This window comes from Vanacampus margaritifer, chromosome 12, assembly GCF_051991255.1.
Source record: "Vanacampus margaritifer isolate UIUO_Vmar chromosome 12, RoL_Vmar_1.0, whole genome shotgun sequence".
NCBI classification, from domain to species: Eukaryota; Metazoa; Chordata; class Actinopteri; order Syngnathiformes; family Syngnathidae; genus Vanacampus; species Vanacampus margaritifer.
This window is the reverse complement of record NC_135443.1, coordinates 8,434,765-8,461,250: the sequence shown is the minus strand read 5'-3', so window position 1 is coordinate 8,461,250 and position 26,486 is coordinate 8,434,765. Positions and strand designations below refer to the sequence as shown.

Genomic DNA, 26,486 nt, shown 5'->3' with positions numbered 1-26,486 from the left:
CTCGAATACTAAATCTCTGCTCTTAAATAGTCAACACGGAACACGGTCAGAGCACATTTGGAAAAACGAGCCGACTGTGGATTGAGGGAAAAACAAGGGGACCATCAGTGTTTTCTTTCCATTAACATTTCCATTGCATAAACGATAGTTTTTAAGCAATCAGTCATGATAACTTTTTTTGTTTTGTGTTAAATTTTAGCAAGCCAAAGTAACCAAGAGAGGGAGAAAATGTTATATTTAGTTAAAGTGTACAGCGTGGATGAGCAATTTTTTTTTTAAATCAGTGCTACTCGGGGCCACATAGGGCCAAACTAGATGTCTCACAAAAATGGTATTTTAAATGTGGACAAAATATGTGCATATGTGCAAAATGCATGCTTTTAATACATCTCATTTTTCATAATACATTTTGCAATGCATGTATAAAAGATCCACAATCCTAACTTAACAGCAAAGGGTTTGAAGGAAATAAGAAAATAACCACATAGTGTTTTGTTTTGTTTTGTTTTCCAGTGCAAAAGGCTCTCATGCATAAAACTCACCATTCATGGGCGGTAAAAAAATGCTGAACATCAAACAAACTCATTTATTGGATTTTTGCCACTAAAATCAATTCACTCAAAATGTTAATATTATTGAGGTACAATGTTTGTATTGTCAACTAGCAGGGTGTATCCTGCCTACTGCCCGAAGCCGGCTGGGATAGGCTCCAATGCCCCCCGCGACCCTTGTGAGGACAAGCAGTTAAGAGAATGGATGGATGGATGTTTGTATTGCATATTATTACAATTCCACATACAAAAAAATATATTTTAGGCCCATCACGTTGTGGTATATAGGACATATATGACCAGACGTAAGCACAACTAAACCTTGTCTGCCACCTAGTGGTGAATGTTGATTTTACAACTTAAAACTGCAAGGCGACCACTGACTTGCGGTTCAGCACCCACATATTCCCATATTTTTTTTCAGTATTTTTAAAATATTTTTAAAATATTTTTTGTATTTTCTGTTTTTTCCACATTTTTCGTGGCAAACATAATTATTATCAACCTGTGTTTTTTGAAGAATTTTTGGGGTTTGTAAAAATAAAAAATAAAATAAATAAATAATAATAATAATAATAATTTACACTTAAACTGTATTTTTGAAAATTAATTAAGGGGCCACTCAGAGTGTGAATCGGCCACCAGTTGCCCATTTCTGGTGTACAGTAAAATCTCTCCTTTGCATTTACCTCTTCCTCAGCATCAGTGGGTAACCACAGATAGTAAATGAACAAACGTTTTTGATCAGAGAAAAAAACGAACACAAAAAAGATACTACACATAATGATTTGCCCTTTTGGGTAGATGTCCACTGTACCTATTGGTACATAAATTTCTCTCTACCATGCCTCTATTGTTGATCAAGATGTGATGTTATGCCGTGACTCGCTGTCATTCTGTAATCAGAGGTGTGACGTGTAACACGACAACATCAGTTCTGGTTGTCACCTTGATATTGTGTATGACAACACCTTCATTGCTGTCTCCATAGTGGAACAATTTGGCCCTCCATGTGTTATACAGTATATAGGTGCCGTTATATATAGGTACCGTAGGTGCATTTAAAAAGAAAACAAAAGAATAGAATGAAAATATTCACTCCTTGAACTATCAGTGCAAGGTGGCTATATATATATTTATATATATATATATATATATATATATATATATATATATATATATATATATATATATATATATATGTGTGTGGGTGTGTGTGTGTGTGTGTGTTATGCAGCAGGCACATTAGAAGCTGTATTCCTCCCATACCACTTCTTCATCTTTTGCACGTGCACACATGCACAAACACATTTTGGCTCCTTGTTAGTGCATCCGAATTACTGAGATTGCCCTGGCAGAACTCCAAAGCTTGTTTTGGGTTTAGCCCATGCTGAGAGAGGAGAGGAGACACAGAGAGTTATATACTTCACCCTGGCTCTCATTAGACAACTCGGGAAACATGTCAAACTGCAATTTGTTTGCCTTGCATCCAATAAACAGCTCATTCACTGGACAATCAGTCACTACGGTGCCTAGTGCGATTAAACCCAGTGGTGGTTGACAAAATGAAAACACAACTCACAGGGAGAACATATTTAGAGAAGGGACATGTAGTGGACAGCTCAAGCACTATGGAATGAATGATAAAGAATATGTAAGAACTGTCTAGGCTGTTAGAATTTCGATAAAGATTAAAAACTTCCCCCTGGTGGCCACAACAGTGTAGTGTCTCAACATGTTAGAATTCAATAATCAGCAGTGGATAGCAGTGGTGGGTGTCAAACTTGCAGGACACAACAGGCTTGGGTGGTGAAACGGGTAACGGTGAAAAAGCGTAATGTATAATTGTTAGGTGTAACCAGAATGCCAAAACGTATTGGTTTTGTACATTTCACATTGGGTACAGTAAGGGTCACTACAGACCGTGATGATAATGTTTTCCTCCTGTTGCAAGTATTATTTTAGTGCTCATTTAGTTCAGTTTACATCAGGCACATTGTTAGACGGCTAAGGGGTCCTTTGGTGTGCCATTTTAAGTCAGGCAGGTTATTGAACAGCTAAGGGTCCTAATAATAATAAAATAATTAACAACAGTGAAACCTGTAAGGGCTTGATTGGGAGGAACAACTCCCCGATCAGAACTCGAGCGGTGTTCTGTTACTGGACTTGTGTGCTCAAGATGGCTTTTCCAAAACAACCATAAGGGTCTCCATATGTGCACTTGGCACCAGGACACCCTAGGCCGCATTTTGATGACTGGCTTTGTGGTCATGTTATCGGATTAGCGGCCGCATGTTTTGGACACACGGGTGAAGGGAGGGGCGAAGCTGTCAATTGATCACCACCTATGGTTTAGGCCCCGATGTTTGGGGAAAGATGCCGGTCCGATCTGGAAGACTCAAATGAACGTCTATCAAAATCCCCTGTCAGAGAGAGTTTCAACTCTCCCCACAACCTAAGGGGGGGTGGGCGACAATGAGTCCGAGTGGGCCATGTTCCACGCCTTCATTGTTGAGGTGTGTGCGGAGCTGTGTCCATAAATTAGTTGGTGCCTTTCATGGTGGAAATCCCTGAACCTGTCGGTGGACACCAGTAAGGGATGCCATCAAGTTGAAGAAGGGAGTCCGATACTCTCGTGGGACTCCAGAGGCAGCTGACAGGTACCAATCGTGAGACTTACTAACCTTATTTAGCCTAACCAAAAGTTTGGCTAAGTACCCGGACTGACCTGTGAGAGGAAGAATGGGACCACAGTCGCGAGGCTAACTGTTAGACTGCTGTGGCAAATTCTTCTTTCTCATTAAAGAGACTCGAGCGAGTGCATACAAACACGAACCACAACCAATAGTTCAGGTTACTTCTTCATTAGCTGTTCTTCTGTTTCACATCACTATGATGATGGAGTCTGCGACTTGCTTTTGTCCATCATTAGGAAGTGACTTTAAGCTTGCGATAGCCCAGACTCAAACATCCAACTTCTGTACTCTGACGCAGATGCAAAAGTCACTCGTTTACCGTACCACTGAATGCACCGACATAGTCACTGTTGTTTTTATTATAAGCCAATGTACCATGAACGTCATTTGGAAATTGCTATCATTTATATATAACATATTACTTTCAGGGAAGTATCCATACTCATTCATATTATTTTCAAATGTTTAATGTACACATATGACCAAACATAAATAAATGTGCAGATCATCCTTTTTGTTTCTATCTGTGCCAAATCATGTCATTTTACTTTTCCCTATTTTTACAATCAACACATCCCCCATCGCTTTCTCTTGTGCAACCTCAATCCCACCCTCCCTCTCTCATTACCTTAATTAGATCCAGCAGATGAACATCGTCTTGTCTGTTGGGGAGGAGGCTCGGCCTCGGTGATGCAATAAAGCTCATTTGCATTGGCAAAGTTAATTGCGGTAGCGGAGCAGGTGTATGGCAATAATGATCATCACACATGACACTCACCTGTGACCGGCGGCGTACGTGACACACACACCAACACACGTAAAGACAGCCACATTTTCATCAACGTGCTGATGTTAAAACATTTACATTCACTGGTGTTATAAAAGCTATATGAGTCAGCAACACACTACCAGTTTGTAACTAATACTCAAATTCCTTGTGGTAACATGCAATGGAAAATGGTAACAGACATTCTTATTTTCGATAACACCCAGTAGGCAAAGGAAATTAGAATATGCAGTGGGCGCTTTAATGTAATTGAAATTGCGTGTGGATGTTTGTGTGTAAGATGAAATGGTGGGATTATAATTGTTACATAAACTAGGTGTGGACAGAGCTCTAAAGCACTGGAATTTTTTGGGGTGTGAAACATTGAACTGAAGTTATTCTCAGGAGCAATTCCAGATAGTATAGGGTGAAATTAAACAAACTGGAACTAAGAAAGCCTGGGAAAGCGGCACTATGATCTGGCCACCTCGGTTAAGGTGCTGGCCTCCCCGGTTGGAGCGCCGCTCATTCTAAGTCCGGCAAGAGTAACCGTGAAAGAGGTTCTTTGACGTGGCTACCTTGGCGACAGACTATCCAGCAGCGGTTGTCTGTGATCGTCATTTCTCAGAAGACGTCCTGGTTAAGCCAGCGCCAAAGTGGATTGACCGGGAGATTAAACTGTAAAACTCCCAATTCCCACACTCAAACCTGATGGAGAGGCAGAGTTGTAAGTAAATCAAACCGCTAGGTGCTAACTAAATGATGATATGATATTAGCATAAGCACTAACGCTAGCTTTGTTGTCAAGCACGATGTCAGATGTATTTTTGTTGTATAAAGAGTTACTTCTTACCCACATTACCATATGTAAATTTGTTGCAAAAGTAACTTGTAAAGAATAAATAAATCCTTGTACTGTACTTGAGAAAAAAAAAAAGACATTTGAAGCTGTAGATATGATAACTTGTAGACCTTTGAAAATAATTTTGTAGTTGTACCAAAAATGACTTGTACGTAGGTGTAGAAAATAACTTTGTTTTTGAATCAAACTCAAACTTGTAGGGAAATTATCATTTGTATGTGTAGAAATGACAATTTGTAGTCAAAGAAGACGCCACTAAGTGTCGCAAGTGTTTTTACTGTTGTGTGTGTGTGTGTTTTTTTGCACCAAATATCTCACTAAAACAGATTTGTACTCGTAGAGATAGCTGATTTGTAGTCGTGGGCTTAGAAAGTAAAGCTTTGGGTGCAGCAGGGCCTTTTAAACCAATCAAGTGGGAGGGCTGAACCTAAAGGGACAATCGAAATTCTTGAATGCGTCTAGTGAATGACGAGAGTGGGGCGTGGGGGAGGTTGACTCTCCCGATCGCATGTTGTTTCTTTAGGAACGCTACGAGGCTTAACTTGCTTTTTTACGTCACTACGCACTCAATGCGTTGCGACGTAAATAACAATAACGTCCAAATAAAGTTTTGTACAAAATGTATCAAACTGGTAATGATTTTTGAAAAATTAATCACATAGTTATGCTAGTTACAACCAAATAAATAATACAGTATAGAGCAAAGTTGTCATTACAAGTCGGGGTTCTTTTTAAAAATACAGCAGATTTTGTTATAATTTCAAAATGTGACAAGGTTTATTTAAACATGAAAGTTGCTTTGTATGTTACATAATTTATCATTTGTACAAACATGGTGCACCATAGTTCATGATTTGTAAATTGCTAGTAGCTACATTTCCATTAACTTCAGAAATTCAAATAACAATAGCTTCTTTTTTTTCCCCAGTCTCCTCTTATTGTTGCTCCAGAAGGATCTAAGATGAGCAAGCAGAATTATAAATAAGATGTGAGAAAGGGAAACAAACTGGAGCTGTTTCATCTCATTGGTTTAAATGTGCGAATTCCAGGAATGTAAAATTGAAAATATGATGATGGCGCCAGATGGCGAGTTTTCCAAGTCACTTCAAAGTGGCAGGGACATGGCTTTGTAGACACTCAGCAGACTGCTTCTCTTTTCATGTTTGGGTCAGAGAAGGTCAGCGATGCACAGTTTGTGCCACTTCATTATAAATGCTCTTTCATTTAGTGTAGAGTGTGGTATTAATTGTCATTTGCTGCTCTAGACATATTTCATTTTTGAAGCTGAAAAATGTAGGTTGCACAAAATGCAGCCATTACTCCCATGAACTCTCAAACTTTGTTTATTTTTTTATAAAAAGGGGCAGTAGTGGCGTTTCCATCCAATCGTTAATTTTTTTTTTAAAGTAAATTTACTGAAAATGGATATGCGACTTATGGCAGTTTCCATCTGATCTTTTTTTTGCAAATATTGAGAGGGGACTCCGCCACTGTAGGTGGCGGTATACACCATAGAGATGTGATCCAGCAGTAATTTAAAAGAAGAAGAAGAAGAACAGGAAGCGACTGCGCCGTGCGATGATGTCATATGAGTTTGCTTTTGTAATTCTTGATAAACGTAGCATTTCTTTCCTGTTTTCCATCTCAAATTGCATTAATATTTACTTCTTTAATTAATTCCAAAAAGATTTCTGTTACGTTGTCCCCCCAAACATATCTTACTTTATCGTTCGACGTACGTGTGATGTAATATACGGTCAAAACGTGTCTCGTCAGCGTTTATTCGCAAAACCTGTTTCTATAGCCAAAATTTGTATTTTCCTTTTTTAGATACGATTCAAAATCCACCCACTTCAAGCGTTAAAACCTTTTTGCGAATTTTAGGCTCTTTTTTGAATTTCTAGCGTTTCCATTCAGTTTTAGTTTCGCATTTCTTGAAAATTCGAATAAAAATGGGTGGATGGAAACCCCACTAATGATGTCATCTACTAGTGGTTAGGCATCAGTAAAATTGTTTGACATTTACAGTGGAGCATAATCAAATTCTCTCTCAGTCTATGGAGCTCAATTTATGAAATACCACAACATTGTGGGTCACATTAATTCAGCTAATGGATATTGTGAGCTGTAAGTGAGGAGGTGAGGTATAGATAGTTGAAGAGCAAGAAGCAGGGGTTAGCGGTCTCCATGACAAAAAGTCAGCAAGTCAAGTCATATTTATTTACAGTGTGTATAGCTCTTCATCGCAAAAGAGTTTCAAAGGGCTTCACAGGCCCACAGTTGACGAATATTAACGCCATTACCTGATCTAAACTCCCCCAAGTGCACGTCTACTTGACTCATGTAACATTTTCGTGTCGCGTTATCTAATACGTTGCAGTGTTCGAAATGCCACAGCACAACCTTTAGTTCATTAAAATTTAGAACTCCATAAAATAAAATGTGCTTGAGGTGTAACCAGAGATCAGTTATTAGGGTTTTAGATCTAATGATCTAATCTAATGCAATACTAATACAATTTCACTGCCGTACTTGTTGGGTAGAAACTGAACGGGTAATGTTTTTTTTTTTTTTTTTTTTGCAGTCCATATTAGACTACTTATCCAGGATTCTTACTTTAGTTACAGGGTCTCTTTTGGAGGCTCTGTGATGAGCAGCATTTTTAAGTTGGGAATGAAAACAGCAGTAGCTGGAGTTAGCAATATTTGCGCAGCTGATTCAAAAGCCTTCTAGGGACTAAGTAGACCGTTTTGACACACCTACACACACACTTACACACACACACACACATGCACGCACACACACACATAAGTAACAACAATACAGCAAGCAAACTTGAGATGAATTGTAAGCTTAATGGAAACTCCAAACTTTTTTTTGCCTTGAGGCCAAAGAGCCTTTTTTTTTTTGTTGCCACATTTAATCTGTGCAGTTGTCAAACTCAGATTTCACGATATGACGCCCACAATAACGATAATATCATGATACACGAATTATTAGGGGTGGGTGATATGGCCTAAAAAGTATATCACGATATTTCTAAGAAATTTTAAATGACGGAGTTTTTGATTATATTGATAATAATTTCTGAACAATAGATTTGTGATTGGTCACCAAATAGGTCAGTTAATTTTGAACGTTTCCTAACATTTCAACTATTTGGTCCATTTCTCTGCGCTTTCCCTCCCTTCTTGTCCATTTTATCTTGGCTAGCTAGCGATCAAGCAAAGTTAGCAACGAACAGTTTGCTCGACCCATCTATGAGATCACGCCCCAGCCTGGCTGAGAGATTGACAGCCATGTCAGAGATTCTCGGATTGATTGTTGATGACAACACACTGCTAGCCCCCTGTGGCCAATGATGGGTGGTGTTAGATATTATTAACATTTTTAATACTTCATTTCATATATTAACCATTGTTATACATTATTAACATCTTAATTCTTTATATTAACCATGTTGAGAGGTTTTGTGGACGTGTAAAGCGGGTGGTGATGAGCTCAGTATAGTTTGACTTTAAACTGGGACATATTTAGTCTAGAAGTTCCTTCTCTGTGGGAAAACACATTTGGTCCTTGAGGACAGAATCTGTTTTGAACACGCACCCCTGACTCTGTTTTCGCCATCGCTCATGGAAAAGTACCCAGAGAGTATGTTTTGTCTACAAATGAAAGAGAGGCGGTCGGTTTTAACTATAAGAAGCCATTTTACACGCGGAAGAGACACATTCGGCGCTCTGAATTCCACCTGTTAAGTGATGAATTGGAGTCTGTTACGATGTCCAGAGATCTCTGTTAGATTAAAATCATTTTTGCAAAGGTGTTTTTTCTTACATTAAATCTGTCTTCAAGTTTTGGAACACGCAAAGAGGACAAATAATTTTATTCCTCTTTCAGTGGCTAGCTCACAATATTTCTGTCGCCGACTGATTTTGTTTTCCTTGATCTACCGATTTGACATGTGTTACTTCAGAACATTCCAATCGGTTGTACGGTAGCCTACTGGCTATGCCCAATGCATTGATGATGTCTGTCATTGATGTGATTGACCTCAGAGTGTGTGACTGGGGCTTCATAATGATACCATATGTGTTTTTTTTTAAACTGGAGGGCTGTAAACTGAATGTCTTCTACGAAGCATCAAACAAGGCCAAACTGTGATGAACCTAGTCAGAGTCTAAGATCAAACACCAAGTGATGTTGCTCTTCAGATGGCTATTTGGCTAGAAACTAAGAATTCAGGCCAGTACAACACTGCCATTTATCTTGGAGCTCTAAAGAACCAAAGCATCTTTGCCAGTTAATTGCATTACTGGGAAAAGTATTACATAGAACTCTTCATCATCCCATCTTGAGGCATTTTTGCATCATTTTTGCGTGTTCTATTCATACATGTATGGGTTTTCCCTTGTCACTCTAAATTCACTCACTATCAAAACAATATGCATGTTAGGTTCTAACCACTTACTCCTGGATGATGTGGTGGAGGTAAAAAAAACAAAAAAAAAACATAAAACCCAGCCTATTCTTACGACGGCGTATTAGGGCCACATATAAATATATATTTTTAGAGGGCGGAGGCAATATTCAGAGAAAAAAACTCGCAAATTTGCTACTTTATAAAGTCACAGATTTGCCACTTAATAAAGTGGCAAATTTGCGCGAAAAAAACTTGTAAATTTCCTTTTTTTTTTTTCTGGAGAAAAACAAAAACTTGTAAATTTCCGACTTTATAAAGTGGCAGATTTGCGCGAAAAAACTCAGAAACTTACGAGAACTAGCGTACTACTCGGATGCTTGTGCCAATACTTTTGGTCAGGTTTCCAAATAAGGAGATAGGAATTGCTTTAGCAGAGATTAACCATATGATTAATATGATGTGATATGACATGATTATGATTAATAAGCATTCCCTCTTTGAAGCCTTGTATACGGCCACTGGCCAGCGACAAAGACACCTCGCTTTGCGAAGGTCCACACCCGGACGATCAAGCATTTAAGTTAATTTGAAAATGTATATTTACTTGTACATTTATGCTTCCAGAATTATTATTTACACATTCATACATTTTGGTATTTTTTTTGTACAAGTATCTAAGTTGGTGTGTCGACTCTGCTGCTCTCCGTCATTCACTTGCATTTACCTAAAGTATGCTAGCATCTGATTGGTTAGTGTTAGTCAGCTGATAGGGGATCAGGAAGTGTTGTCGCTCTAGCTGCCATGTATGATGAGTAATGTTTAAATTAAGAATTAATTAATTAAGTAAGTAAGTGTCTGAGTTTTTCTCTCAAATCTAAACTCTAAAGTGGCAAATTTGTGACTTTATTAAGTGGCAAATTTGCGAGTTTTTTTCTCCGAATATTGCCCCCGCCTTCTAAAAAATATATATATTTATACGTAGCCGTAATACGCCGTCGTACTTATACTATGAAATGCAAAGATTTAATTCTAATTTCCAATCTTCTAGATAATTCATAAATGCGCATTTTACCTTTGTCTATCCATTTATTTTTAGGGCTTGCACCCTGACAGGTGATCTCTTTGAGGTCTAAAGTGCATTGGGTGTAAAATTATCCCAATGTCATCTGCACGAAAGTCAGCAATGTGAAGCATTATTTTTTTCCTATGCCGCATTTATAATGAATACATTTAATTCACAATCTACAATATCTCGTCTGTATTAATTCTTGATTATTGAATGGTTTATATAGATACATTATTGTTAAAATGATTCATTCTTCTTTCACCTTATTAAGAATAGTTATGTTTTGCTTTTGTCACACAATATATTTTCATATGCATCTCCTATATGGGGATACCAATTGATTATACTGTGTGTAATTTGATTAGTTATGTGATTTGGATACAGTAGAACATTTTTCCCCTCCTATCATTTCAGATTACACTCGTTGTAGCGCATATAAACCAGAAACATTAAGATAACCATAATAGGATTACTGATATTGGAAATCTAAATTGTAGTGGAATGATTGCAGCAATATAATGTTCTGGGACAAACCAGCCTCTTCTCTATCATTCTTTGTAGATGTTATAATAAACAGGATTATTATTTTCATTTATTGTCATTTTAGTTGGCTTTCACTCTGAAATCTGGGTCATAGAACTTGGCTGTCTACACAATCTAACACTGTCGGTTTTAGATAATCTGGCTCTAATGAGAGACTGGGAGACTGACACTGGGTTCGGGGTGTTCAATGATTTATTGAGAAAAATGGGCCATCACAAGGACATTATTACTCTAATTCCACCTTTTGAGCCAGGTCGATTTTTTTAAATTTAAATCCATGAAATGAATAAAATGTTGTATTGTCGTGTTCAGTGATATTACAATATCTTATATTTCCCAAAGGTGCTAACATAAAAGAAGCCAGTTTCAAATTTCTGTCCCTTTACACTATATGGCAACCAAGAGCATGGCATTGCAGGCTAGAGTCATTGAGATGAGCGCAAGAAATATAAAGAAAGGTGGCACTTGGGTGTGGGACAGAAGCAGCTTGGCACACCCGTGCTAATTTCCTAGCATTCTTTTCGGCTGATGGGTGGATAAACAGGACGCGTTGTGGTAAATTCCATTTGAAAAGTGTGATTGTTGACAGGAGTGACCTCTGAGCTCTCGCCATGTTTCCCCATAACTCACAATTAACACAGACATTAGTGCATCCCGAGAGGCCCGTCCAGCTTTATTCCATCCCTGGCAGCCGCTGAGATCGGCAGCAAGGCCCCTGGACCAGAGCCCAGTTCTATGATTTAGCTAGAGAGAAAGCAGTAGAGAACAGGGGGGGGTGGAAGGGGATGGTAAAGAAGATGGGGGGCTACCCTGAGCACACTTTGGGGGGTTTGGGGCTGTTATGGATATGGCTGTGGTAATTACTCAGCGCTTGTTATTGCCCACACTGCCACACCTGCTCCCGGCAAAATGACAATATAGTGTGTGAAGTGTCCAACAACATCTTAAAAATGTTGAAGATGGCATTAAGCTGAATTTGCACTAATACTCAACAAACAGCTGAGGAAATGAAAGAAGTTGGTTTGTAATCCTGCAAAAAAACGTACCCATCGACTTCCCGGAGACATCACATTGTTATTTGGACAGGTGCATTGTTGGGCAACGTGAGGACGAAGGCCTTTTATCTGGGAAAATAAACGAGCACCTGTTCTTTGACGTGTCAAACTCAATCTCACGGCTCGTTAGCGGGACCTCTGGCCAATAACTGAGCTTTAGCACCGCTTTGGCTTCTAATTCCCATGTCTGAGCTGTCACATAGCGTCATTGCCACAGTCCTTCATGTTTTTATTCATTTCACATTTCATTATTTATTTATCAACCGGCCAGCCAGGTGCCAAAACTAGAATCTATAGGAGCAGGGGCTTTCAACTGAATGACAGAAGATGATATATCTCTGTAAACACAGTGACCACTGCCAGGAAAGACAACAGCAGTGCACTCAAGTTTACAGACTTTGTCGCGTTGTTTAATTATGCTACCATTTTTGTTGTCCGGCAAAAACAAGATTTTTTTTTAATGCAAATATAAAAGGCATGGGTAGTGGTGCCCACTGCCCCGTTTGTCTCAATAGTTGGGTTTCCATCCACCCATTTTTATTTGAATTCTCAAGAAATGCGAAAATAAAACTGAATGGAAACGCTAGAAATTTGAAAAAAGGCCCAAAATTCACAAAAAGGTTTTTTTACGCTTGGAGGGGGTGGATTTTGTAGCGTATCGAAAAAAGGAAAATGCGAATTTGGGCTTTTGGCTTTTGGTTTCACGAATAAACGCTGACAAGACCGGATGGACGTGCACGTTTTGACCATATATTACGTCACACGTATGTTTGTAGTCACAAAGCAATGGCGGGCGATAAAGTAAGGTATGTTTGGGAGGACGACGAAATAGAAATCTTTTTGGAATTTATTAAAGAAGCGAATAATAATGCAATTTTAGATGGAAAACAGCAAAGAAACGCTATACGGTTTATCAAGAATTACAAAAGCAAACTCATACGGCATCATTGCACAGCGCAGTCGCTTCCTGGTCTTCTTCTTTTAAATTACAGGTGGATCACATCTCTATGGTGTATACCGCCACCTACAGCAGTGGAGTCCCCGATCAATATTTGCAAAAGAACAACAGATGGAAACGGCCATGAGTCGCATATTCGTTTTATGCATTTTCAGTGAGTTCACTTAAAATTTTTGAAACATTTGGATGGAAACCTGACTAGTGATTATCCAAAATCATTTTGCCATTTTGAACATTAATGAGGAATTTAAAACTGAGTCTTGTACCCAAATTTGTGCCAGCTCACTGGACTTGAAGAAATCTAAACTTAATTCAAGCAACTTGACCCAAACAGACCCATTATTCCTTTGACATTCTAAATTGGTTATCTAAGCTTAAGTGTAGATTTGTGCCATCCTTACAGAATAATCATCAATAGAACATAAAATGTTGAGAGACACTTATGCACTTATTTGCTAAAGCATGCACACATTGAGTTCCTCCACATACTGACTTGGTTCATAAGAATATTACGTTCCCTTTCATCTGACGATTAACGTGGATTTTAAACATAGAAGAGCCAAAACATCCCTTGTGAAAATTAAACTGCATAAAAAAAATAGCCACCAGAGGGTGCTAGAACCGCACAAATGGAAATCAACCTGACTTTTTTTTAGCAGATGTGCTGCTTTTAATATCGTGACATGATGACGACGATGTGGCAGTTTTAGTATCGCGATATCACAATATTGCCGTTATCGTTTCTTACCTAGATTATGATATCAGTGATATTATTTGTCCTGAGTTTTAAATTTGGACTTTTGAGGCCTGCACAATAAATTCCCTCAAATTACAATACAATAGATCTTGTCTTTCTTTCTTTCTTTAAAAAAAAAATAAAATTTGCATTGCTTCTAGACAAGAAAATACGGTTTGCTCTGATGCACAAAGGGAATTTATGAACTATAAACTATTAATTATATATATATATATATAAAAGAAAACCAATTGTTATTTTGTTATATTGTCATATTCTTATTGTTTAATAAAACTTATTTCAGGATTAACGGGGGGAAAAAAATCCCACAAAATTAGAAAGTTGCTCCTCAAATGATGTCAGAGATTTGTAAAACTGCCCCGCAAAAAAAAAAAAAAGCGCCTTGGCATACAATTAAACATTAATAACAACAATAACACATGATGACATGTAAACAGTTGGTTGAGTCCTGCTGTACAGTATACCTGTATGTGTGTGTAATGGTGGACCTTTTTGCATTACCGTACATTTACATATTGTAACAACCTACATTATACATTACATTTTGTTTGTGGCATTATCTTGAATGCCTGTGGTTAGGAAACCCCCGCCCCTCTTTCCTCACACCCAAGTAACAGAGCTGTCACTCTGCTCTTAACCAGACCTGAAGGCATTAACACCTTCACCCAGTGTGCATTCTCCCACGGGGAGCGGGGTCGTGGGCGACAGCAGTGGTGCCCTGCATCCACCCTGCCCTCGCCAGTGCTGGCACATTAGGATGGGCTCGGGCACACCTTGGCAGGCGAAGCCAAAGTCACTCTGCGGGTTCTGGCAGAGAGCCAGTCAGTTGAGACGAGGCCAAAGATAAAAAGACAGCCAGAGAGCAAGGGAGGGACAAGAGACAGATGAACAGAGAGAAGGAGAAGCACATTTCCTCTTTCATTTAGCCGACCAACTGTTTTCGCCTCTTCTTCTAATTGACAGAGTAAATGCACCTGCCATTATGGTGCATCACCGAAATGAGTTTTGGGGCATGTCGAGAGCCACCGGAGAGGAAACATTGGCTGGATGAGAAAATATCAAGGTTCAACGATTTGTAGGCATTCAACATTTATTATTCATTCTTCATTCAAGTATTTTCTTTTACAGTTCCACAAATTAATTGCAATGCTTTATGCAAGGTCTTATTGGGACCATGATTTAGAAATTGGTATTATTGGTGGATGGTATTCATTTCCTTCATTTAAATCCCCCAAATTAAACTATTCAATTAGATGTGTGTTCAAATGATCATGTGTGCTAACATTTATCCAAGCCTCAAAGGCATGGCATAAAAAAAAGGAATTTAGATGTATTCAATGTTGATGCTGTACTGATTTTATAATAAATACTGGGGATGTGTTTTGCACATTATAAACAAATATGTGTTTGAATGTGTACCAAGCAGACTATTAAAACATATTTGGGAACTGTACAAGGTGTTGAATTATAAAAATAAAAATAAAAATAAAAATAAAAATAAAAATAAAAATAAAAATAAAAATAAAAATAAAAATAAAAATAAAAATAAAAATAAAAATAAAAATAAAAATAAAAAATAAAAAAATAAAAAATAAATAAATGAAAAAAAATAATAATAATGAGCAAATGTGGTGCTAATATTTACCAATTTAAAAAATTATAAATTTTTAGCATTTTTAATAAATATGCTAAAGAAAAATATCAGATCCAGGGTTTCTCCAGATAGTACAAAAATGTTTAGGAGCTAAAAAACGATGCAATGCGCTTGTCCTCATAGGGAATGTGGTCTTCCTTTAGACATAACAATACCACTTTTTGTCCATATGGTGCCACCATAATCAACATAAACTGAAAGTTCCTTAGTGTTGCTTTAAGTTTGGAGCACAATATGAAATTACAGTCTGTTAAAAATTGTTATGCATACAAGATTAAAGTTAAACTAACATTTGAGGGGGTTTTTCTGTGAAAGTTTTTGTTTTCACTTTCCTTCATTTTTCAGCTTTGATAATTAGTTTCCCAGCTGAGACTAATTCAAGAAAATTACTTAAGGATGTGGTTTTGTATTGTAATAAGCAAGTCACAGTCTTGTATCTGAAGGTGTGTAAATAAAAACTGTGTTTCTAACTGACCATTTCCTGCCATGGTATAAAAAAAAATAATTCTCAGCTTGAGTAGGCCCGATTATACTGACTTGATTGTACTCCCACTATACACTACAACTGGCAAATGAATGGTGAGTGGAGATGGGCACATGAGTGGTATTTCATTGCTCTGCCATAACATGGCGACACACTAACCATCTCTCTGTTCTGTGTGTGTGCATTGTTTCTTTAGAATGTAATTCATGCAGCATAAATATACAGGATGGCAAAAAGAAAATTTCACCTCAGGACCTAAAATATGAAAGCAACAGATGGGAAATCCCCTGCATGTTTAAACATGTATTGATGTACAAGTTGTGGCACTTTGGCCTAATGGTGCCATCAGGTCTATTTATTACAGATAAACTGTGGCGTATCTATATTGCCTTCTGTGGTCAGCGGCAGAGTTTTATTACTAACGCTGAAGGCCTATCTTTGTCATTTTAATTACTTTGATAAGAAAATGTAATGAAAAAAAGATTGACCTTCCTCATGTATTGGTTGAATTCTAATATACATAATGACTCTGGCAGTGGAAGTTGGAGATTAGTTACCTCGATGGGGCCACAGGCAAGATGGGGGCTTATTCGTTACGTGAAGAAATGTGACGCTGCCAACTGGACAGTCAACATAAGCCTAGAACATTTATAGACTTAACATTATGAAATGAGATGCTTGTTGGAGAGGCTGAACCCCACTAAGCCATTATTAAAAATAAAATACGATTTATTAATGTTTTTAATTCAAGGCATAGGTATAGGGTTTACTGGTGAACAAATTGAACAGGGAGACTACTTGTCTACGTTGTGTTCTTGTATTGCTTAAGACGGTACCCAGGGGCAGCAGATAGAATGAAAACATCAGAGGCCCCAGAATTGAACCATGTGGTACGCCATACGTTCTGTTATACATGTGATTTCATATTGCATCTATCCATACGACCACTTAATTATTATTTTTGCTCGACATAATTAGTATGAAGGGATTAAAATGAAATAAAAATCTCACGACGTACCATCACGACCGCGATTACCTGCAACCAATGATGGCCAAGTGGGGCGTGTCATCATGAATCATATGAGTCGGTTGTATCTTCCACCGAACCCCTGAGACTGACTAACTGAACCCCTGGGGTTTCGATCTCGCGTCAAGAACCACTGGTTTAGATTGTCCGCCCTCTAGACAAAAAGGTTCTGGGTTCAAAAGTTGTCTTAATGTCTGCACTTAGCAGGTCCGATAAAGAAATCAATTACATTTATATGTCATCTTTAAACCAAGACTGCCATCTAGAGGAGTTTAAAAAAAGTGCTTTGTGAAGCTTCATCTAAAATCACCCAATAGTGTGGCAGAATGAAATCTAACTTAAGGACTAAGACAAAACTGAACAAGAACAGAAAAATATTAATGTTGTACATCATACTAGTATGATGAAGAGCTGGGAAAAAATCCTTAAATCCATGCAACCAGCATTCACCACGATTTAACCATATACTGACAGAACATGAATCAATATGCAGGTCATTAAATTTTAAACTTTCTGATTTCATCTAATGTTTACAATACACAATACCAAAAGCAGCCCGTGTTTGGGCATCACTCATATTTCCTCCATTTTAAAGAAGCAATGCTAAACCCTGAAACGCCTATTTTTTAAACAAATCACTACATCGCTCATTTTAAATGTATTGCCTTCCAAAATAGAAGTAACGTGCAAGTCGAGTGAAAAGAACACACTTGCATACTTGTATAAGTGTGTAGCCTTGCGTGCATTTTTGTGTTGAGGTGTCTGTGAATTTGGAGATGGAAGAGGGGGGGGGGGGGGGGGGTAGACCGGACAGATTCCAACGCATAATTTAAATTTAATTGGACCGGGCCTGACTGGCTGGGGTCAAAATGAAGAGAAAATCAGGCACATTAATCAAGATAAAATTATCAGCTGATTAATCAGTGTTCTAATTATGGTGCCAGCGAGTTTCTTCTTTGTTCTGTTTTAATTACTCTGCTTCATTGTCTTTTCCATATGGCCATCATGTCCCCTCAAAATGCCCAGTGAGCACACCGACAGGCGGGCTGTGACACACGCACATACACAGGCACATACACGCACATGCACGCACACACTCGTAATAACTACTGCATCAAACGGTACCTCTAAAATCAAATGTTTCATAAGCTTTTATAAGTGCTATGTGCTATTTTCTTGGGAATCTTTTTTGAAGTCATAGAAAGTGTGCATAGGCTACTGTTGTAATGTTTTCCTTGCATTCCTCATGAAAATACAATCAGTGTTATCTGTGTGTAATTGATTGGTTAGCACTGATTTAAATGTTCATACTTGGACAGGCAGTATTTAAAACGTAAAACCCTCTTAAGGTTGATCACATAGATAGCATAAAACATGGTTCTCATTTCATCATTCGCACAATTATTATTACGTGTGTGATAAGCTGGTGAATAAAACATGTTCTGTTGCCACAGGGGCTCTGCATTAGGCAGGGCAAAGTGGTGATTAGCCGAACCATCAGATTGTGCATTGTAATTCCCATGAATACTTCCTCCACATTTTTTTTTTTCCTTTTTCACACTTTTTTTTTTTTTACACTCTTCTGCTGGCATCATATAATTTATTCTGTGCATGTGTTTTGCTTTTTTCCTCTCACAAATTACAATAGATGTATTTTAAGATGTGTAAAGAGGAAAGAGAAGAAATCGAATATAGAGTGGTGCCTTGAGATACAAACTTAATTCATTCCGTGATGATACTCATAACTCAAAACAGACATAATGTATCTCAAATACCCTCTTTCTGTTGAAATTAGTGGAAATGCCATTATTCGGTCATTAATAACATGCAGGACTGTGTCCAAAAACATACACAGGGCATACAGAACCCTCACCCGCCCCCACCTGGGCTAATCCAACCACATCTCTATAGTGTTGGTCCCATCCTATACTAAACAAAAATATAAACATTTTTCCACCCATTTTTCATAAGATGAACTCAAAGATCTAAAACTTCTTCCATTTACACAATGTCACCATTTCTCTCAAATATTGTTCACAAACCAGTCTGTGATTGTGAGCACTTCTCCTTTGCCAAGATAATCACATTAGACACCATAATTAGTGCACAGGTGTGCCTTAGACTGCCCACAATAAAAGGCCACTCTGAAAGGTGCAGTTTTGTTACATTTTCGGGGTTTTCTGGGGTCCCCAAACCCTCCCCCAATAAAACAAAACTGCACCTTTTATTATGGGCAGTCTAAGGCACACCTACGCACCAAACATGGTGTAATCAGCATCTTGATATGGCACACCTGTGAGGTGGGATGTGCTCACTATCACAGATTTAGACTTTGATTTAGATTTAGGTCTGAGAACAATTTTGGAGAGAAATTGTGATATTGTGTATGTGGAAGATATTTTATTTAATTTCACAAAAGATTAAAAATAATAAAAAAAAAATTTAAAAACAAAAGAGTTTATATTTTTGTGATGTTGCCACTGTGCTTTAAGCAGGCAAAATTTTTGAATTTTGCAATGTTTTAGCTATAAAAATGAGTCATGGTGAATGTGTTTCCTTGTCTTAGCCTAGAAAAAATTGCACCCTAATCTGGAGAAGAAGAAAAAAACATGCACAGAAAAGCATTCATATCATTAGCTAATTTAGCATAGTTTGTTTTGTTAGGATGTATTGCCAGTTCAATCTTGACCATATCACTGTAAAAAAATATATATTTCAGCCATTATGTTACTGTAATTTAAGTGTCTGATTTAAGTCGCAGGAACAGCCAACGTATGAAAAAAAAAGTGTGATTTATAGTCCGGAAAATACGGTAACTATCTGAAAAGAATAAGATTGAGAGTTGCTTAGTAACTTATGAAATAACATTGAAACTGTTACTGAATGCTTCAGTACAAAGACCAAGGTTGCCTGAACAAAAAATAAGCTCTTCATTAGATAGGTATCGCTTTATACTTGATCCATTAATTAACAACACTTGAATGAGAGCCCTTGACTTAACTGAAATATTTGTGTTTATCAGGGGAAAGGACCACAGTATATGCTCAAATGTTGAACATCTGAAACGAAAATGTGAATATAGTCTCCTCCAATAATTGTTGAAACGCTACTGCTTGGTGCTTAACTGAGTTGTCATTGTGTCCAAAAGGAATCGGAGCACTTACCTTTGCGCTTCTGACCACAATTCTCTGAATATGTAATTAGCTGCAGCAGCGCAAGTGTCTAATGAATATTCATGATCTTTTTAATTAGGTGGCTTTTTGCAGCAAGCCACCTCAAAAAGTTACCACCTCATCACACACAGATGTGCGTGTGTGAGTGTGGGCTGGCCTGCTAGATCTCTCTCTGTCTGTCTGCTTGCCTGTCTGTCTGTCTGTCTATTGCAGCTTTCGTACTAATATTTTCTGAGTATGATAACGGTTTTCGGACATACAGCTTTTCATCAAATCCACTGTTGGGTACCAGATGTGCTCAGCTGATGAAGTCACGCACAAATGTTACATGTTTTGTGGCTTTGGGAATTGGTTTGTAGTTAATGGTTATTCAGAGATAATAAAAAAAATTCATTCACCAATATGAAAGGGACAGCAATGTGAAAAATCAACTTTTTGAAGCTTTTAGCCGTGTAAAAATGCTAATTCCTCGCCAAAAACATCACCAAAGTGGCGTTTTCGTCCATTCGCCCCTCTATTAGAAATTCTAGGTCATTCTGCTCTCCAAGCCCCAGCCCCTCCCAACCTGAGAAAACGAGCTGTTGTAACTGTTTGATGTCATTACGTGCGGTTCCGCCCCCACACCGCCTCTGCGGACTAAACGCACGCCCACTTTCTCTGATGCTACAGTCACACCAAAACCGAAAAGCATTGACATTGAAGAATTCATGCCTTGCGTGGCCAAACGCAGAGATCCAGCCGCCGGCTCGCCGGGGGCGCGGCAACCACACGGAGAGAGGCGGGGTTTTACTGAACCAGGCGTTAGAAAAATAACCAGCAAAACACCTAATATTTCTTTTTTTTTTAACCGCCATGGTGTCAAAGATAAGATTTAATAATTATATGCCTATAGGGCTTAAAATACCGTGATGTAATCCTCTAAAATACACGGCTAGGCTGGACAATTTTTTTTTAATTTTTATTAAATGATAAAAAAAAAAATGGTACACCAACAACCACTGCTTTCAATGCTTAAATTCTAAATTCTAATATAGTATATATATATATATTTTTTTTAACATTGATAAAGTTGCATTTAAGTGCCAAGCTACTTGTATCTTTTCAAATCCTAACTGGTAAAAAGACATGTATTTGTCCACAGTAATTGAGTAATAACTCACTTATTATGATATTCTACAAACAATTAAAGCCTTCCATTTGAGGAGTACCCAGTAGAGCTATTTTGTAAATTACCCTCCATAATAAAATTATCATCCAGAGGCTATAAAATGATGTACCTATAATTTTGCCTGCCACGAAAGCTCCATTGAAATTAGACCTGGTCTTCATATAAAAGTCACGTTGGTAAAAAAAATAAAAATAAAAAATCGGAATAATTGAATTCTTATTATATCAAGAAGCACCTCGGAGTTGTCTCGACTTGAGATCACAACCTGAACCAGTATAGAGATTTATTCCACATATTTTATTCACCACCAACCCATCTTATAAAAAGTCACTTTTCCAAACACAATGCTGATATTATTGTCACCACCAAGGGTCACTTATGGAATTGAATGTTGCTGAGCTAATAGCTCGCCTCACATGGGCAGTCATAAACACATCAGTCACTTGACACATAAAGTGATGACGTCTTGGCTCTTACGTTTACTTGCTACAAAACGCTGCTGGATTATCATTCCTGCTCGTAACGAGACACTTTGAAAAGTGTCACATTGTTGATTTAAGGCAGCGTGACCTTCTGAAGAGCAGGAACCCTTTCATCTCTGTTGCTACATTATTCCTGCAAGATTTTTTACGGACATGATAATTTTCCAAAACAGATTAAATTCACTATTTAAATTAATTAAAAACCTTTTTTTTTTTTTTTTTTTTTACTATTCATTCTAGTGTTACCTGACTTTTAGTCAGTGTTTTAAATGTGCTACAAACTGCAGTTCCATTCCAAAGTGCAATAAGCACTGACTGTTTTTTTTGGGGGGGTGGGGGGTCAGCAGGTGGCAACAGAGTATAAGAGATCAGCCAGGGCCATGTTGCAACAAGCTCGTTTTGTCAGTGTTTTCACCAGGAATGTGAATAATGATGAAACTTAGCTATTATCTAATACTAATTGTTGCAAAATGGAAACAGATATTTTTTTCTTCCAGTTGAAAGAAGAGACTATTTATTTTCTGTTTTTATAGCAATACAACACAATATTCTGTGGGCCTTGCAAATTCAGTCAAAATCCAGAAAAACAACCGGGAGCGAAGGGGGTTGCTTCACTGAAAATGGCTGGTAGTGAATAAGTTAATCATAATATTTTCAGCACGCAGCAGATGATGTCGGTTGAATGAAGAGAACAATCAGCATGAGGTTTAAGGTGTATGTCTGTGGAATAGAGCCAGTTTTTCCATTTTTTTTCAGGTAACTTGGCAGTTGCATCGTGACGTCCCAGCATTAATAAAAACCCTCACAAGCTCCTCCCACTCTCTCCCATTACCAGGCCTGGCAGCAGCCACGTAGCAGCACAACACCTCAATTTGACTTCTTTGTTCTTTTGTTTGCTTTAGTTACAATAAACACCGTTTCATTTATAGCTATTATAATTTAGTGAGTATCTGTAACTAGTCGTTACGAGGCGGGACGTAACACTCCTGACGTTCCGCTTGTCATGATATTATCTCACTTCATTCTCAGTTATTTATGTATTTATTTAATTTTTTACTTTTTTTGTTCTAAATTACAAATCTATCAAAAATTTGATTACAGTGTTTAAAAACAATCTACAGTATATTGTTATGCCATTAATGTACATGTATAGTCACTTGTAAAAAACAACTATTTTCTTGATTTAAACTTGAATATTAGTTTAACTGATAGCCATATTCCCTTGTCCTCCTTATTGCAGTTGTCTAATCGTCTGTTTTAATCAGGTCTCCGTTCCTCCATCAGGGGTGCGTGGCTTGGCACAAAATGGCTGCCCTTAGGCACTTCTGGCAAGTTGTTGCAAAACTGTGGCTCCATTTGGGATATCTCCAATGTGGCAGATCTATCCATCACCTTAGCATTTATCACACTCTACAGTGCTTGCAAACCAATCCATCAGAGCCCCGAGTGTCTGAAGCCACTGGGTCCTGTGGTAAATAAAGAGGAAACACAGTAGGATCCTCGTGTAAGAGGAGATGCGAGGAGGAGGTCGGGGCAAGAAACGAAGGGGACGGAGTGCAAAACAAAGATAATGCTGGGGATGAGTAGGAGTATGAAAAAATGAGGGACAGGGAATGCACAGAATAAACATAAGGAAGAGTTGTCCAACTGGAAGCAAAAAAGAAATTACGTCTTGAAACATGTTCCACTTCAGAAAAATTGGGCTATGGTTTATTATTTTCCCTTAAAAGAACAGCATTTGTGGCAAAAAAAAAAAATGCTTATGACATTTTCAGCATCAAAGCTATCTATTTCACTCTTGACTGATATATCTTTTGTTTATTTTAGCTGCAATAATAACAACCTCAGTTCAATACTTGCTTTCATTTGTTACAGTATCGTGGCAGCTGGTAATAACGTGACTGTGTGTTGTATAGGACAATAATACTTTATTAGAAGTGATAAAACCTGGCATTCCATTACGGAAACACTAGACTATCCAAACCATAATGCATTAGGTGGTGGATACTCAAACAATATTTTTTTTAATATGTGTAGTAAAACAACCACAGTGATGTTTTAGAGCTCTCCTTTTTACTTCCTTTTCATTTTTAATTGTGATTAGTTAATGTGTTGCTACTAACATTTAGTGGTGAAGCCCTTATCATGGTTCAAACCAAACTCTGACACCAGTCGTACTCATACAGGGACTGAACAGCCCGTATCAGGGGGCTCGGTACCCCGTACTCCCGAAGAACCCCAACCACATGTGTTTGGCAACCTAAGATGGCCACCGGTGGCTTCACTTCTCCCGACGGAGAGTAAGTGGTATTGTTAGTTTATTCATATATAATATAATACAGAATGTCTGTGCCTGTGATTGGCTGGCGCCCGGTGACCAATTCCAGTGTGACTTTTCCCCAGTCGTTCAGAATAACATGGATGGAAGGATAGTTGCTAATAGCTAACTGGTACAGTTAGCCATTAGCAAAGCCATTAGCTTCTTTTTATAAAAAAAGGAAATGGTCGCTAAAGGTCACCTTGAAGCTCTGTTTCTTTTATTTTCCTCTTTCTAGATCATCCTTTTGCATGAATGGAAAGACAGAGAAGCCAAGAAAGACACTAGGAAAAAGTCCTGAGTAAGCTTTGCCTGCTGAGAAAAGCTTTACCCCGCCATCAATCCTCTGTCTGTGTCTGGCTCCCTCGCCTCGTTAGCTAATTGAATAAATGAAAGATTGTTCTCTGCTCCTCAGGCATTGTATGTCCCTTTGGCTTCAATTTTATTTCTTGCTACGCACTCTCTGGCTTCCCTGGCCTCTTTTATATGTCAGGCTCGCATAAAAATAACATTACTGTAATGATACTAAAATAATGTCTGTCCTTGCTGATCTATGCTCTATGTGTATGTGGGACCAAATGCTCAAAATGCACTCCATTTATAAAGCACTTTTCCACCGTTCAGTATCTTGCTTAGGGATCCCAGACAACTGCCTGGGATTGAACCCACAACCCCAAGGCTGTGAGATGACCACTCTACCACTGAATCATGCCGCCCACTTGTACTGTAGATGTGCATATTGAGGAGAAGGCTTGAAGCAGGAATGTGGTAGAGGTGAAAGAGTATGAATTGAGAGCACATTTATTTACCGGTAATAGAAAACAAACAAGTATGAAAAGACGAAAACTGCTAAAGCCATCAGTGAGACTACGCCAGTCACAGTCTGCCTATATTTATTGCGGCTCTGTGACAGATTTGTGGACTGTAAGACTTAATGAGGGTTGACAAGATAAGTGAGCACTTTAGTATTAGCAGTTATGTCCAAAATTATTAAATCCATGTCCAAATTTTGAGTGTAAAATTTTTTACATGGTGGATTGTTATCTTTTATCTGGAATGACACAGGAATATGACAAAACCCTTTAACGTGTGCAAAGGTTAAATGAAAATACATTATTTTATGGAGTCACTTAAGGTGTAGAAGGGGTCCACTTGCTTAAAACTTTTAAAAATTGACAAAATGAGTCATAATCCTCAATTGGTGTGGCATTAGACAAAGATAAGATAATGAAAGGATAAATGACAAATAGCCTTTGTGAATTTTACTATTCTAATTTGAACTGATCAAGAATGGACAGTTGCCAATGTTACAGGTATAAAACAAAATTTTGCTGATGCTGATGAAATTTCTGTTAAAAAAAAAAACAACACACACACACCTCAAAACAGTGTACAGAACGCTAATATTGGGAGTCTGAGCTAATTACAATGAGTACCAATGGCATTGTGGCATTAGCACATTTCTAATGGTGTCACACATGCTTGAGGCAGGTAGGCTGGTTGGATGGATGGATTAGCTATTTTATACATAGCATCTGTTAAAAATCTTGCATTTGTAAAAATGTGTTAAAAACAAACAACAGCAGTCAGCTGGTAATAGTGAAGCAGAAACATGTTTAAAAAAATGTTTTATTGTTGATTAGGTTAGTGTTGACGTAGAAGAGAATACTGAGTTTCACAATTCACATCATATTAAAGGCTCCCAAAAATGTGTACAACACCTAGTCGGACAGTTTTGATAATAAACATAGAGATACTGTGATACTATAAAAGCGAATGATTTGATGCGTTGTGGTATCCATATTTTGGCTATTTTGGCTTTAAGGGATCCATTCAGGAACAGCCACATTGCCAAGTTCCTCAAAGCTGCAAAACTTGGTAAAGAACCAATTAAGTTACTTTAACCATTTTAACCACCAGTTTATCCAAAGTTGTCGTTGGATTCTTTTTTTTTAGTTCCTTTCCTTTGATGATAATTTTCATTTCTTCATTGATCATGTTTTTGTTCTGTTTCACTCTTATACTCCGCCTCATAACTCCCTGGGGCCTTAAACTGTTCCTTGCTAATCTATTAGCATTAAGAGAAAGAGGCTAAGACAAAAAGTTTTCTGACTCTTCACTTAATTATTTATTCAGGGGTTGGGCTGGAACCTAACGCCGCTTGAATGCTGACGCTTCAACTTGTTAAGTCATTCTGAACAATTCTTTACCCAAAGATGATTGTGGCAGTATTTGATTTGTTGTGAAAGTTGGAGCAACATGTATTGCGTCAGCTTGTATTGGTCATTTGCTTGATTCCAATTCAATGATATTGTGTGAATGCGTGTGCGTGTTTGTGTTTAAAACTGATATTGACTGTGGCCTCCCTCAAAATTACAGCTCTTGTCTGGCTTCTGTTTGAATGCATTTACATAGGATTGCATTGCCCTCTACAGGAGAAAGAACAACATTGTCATTTTGACTACTGTTTGACCATTTGTATGGATTTGTTTATATAGTGTCGTGAA

General features: G+C 37.9%; 1 protein-coding gene across 5 annotated transcripts in view; it reads left to right on the top strand.

The window, feature by feature from the left end:
* Window positions 1–26,486, top strand: part of fancl (FA complementation group L) — a 113,921-nt gene that overhangs the window by 51,271 nt on the left and 36,164 nt on the right. Inside the window, exon 17 of one of the 5 annotated variants that reach the window (XR_013296093.1) lies at window positions 23,849–23,896. The exons of 3 other annotated variants lie outside the window; for them this stretch is intronic. The gene's annotated coding sequence lies outside the window, so the exon portion shown is untranslated. Of the gene's footprint in view, window positions 1–14,637; window positions 14,669–23,848; window positions 23,897–26,486 lie in introns of those variants that run through there. One more of the 5 variants, XR_013296095.1, reaches the window with a different exon arrangement.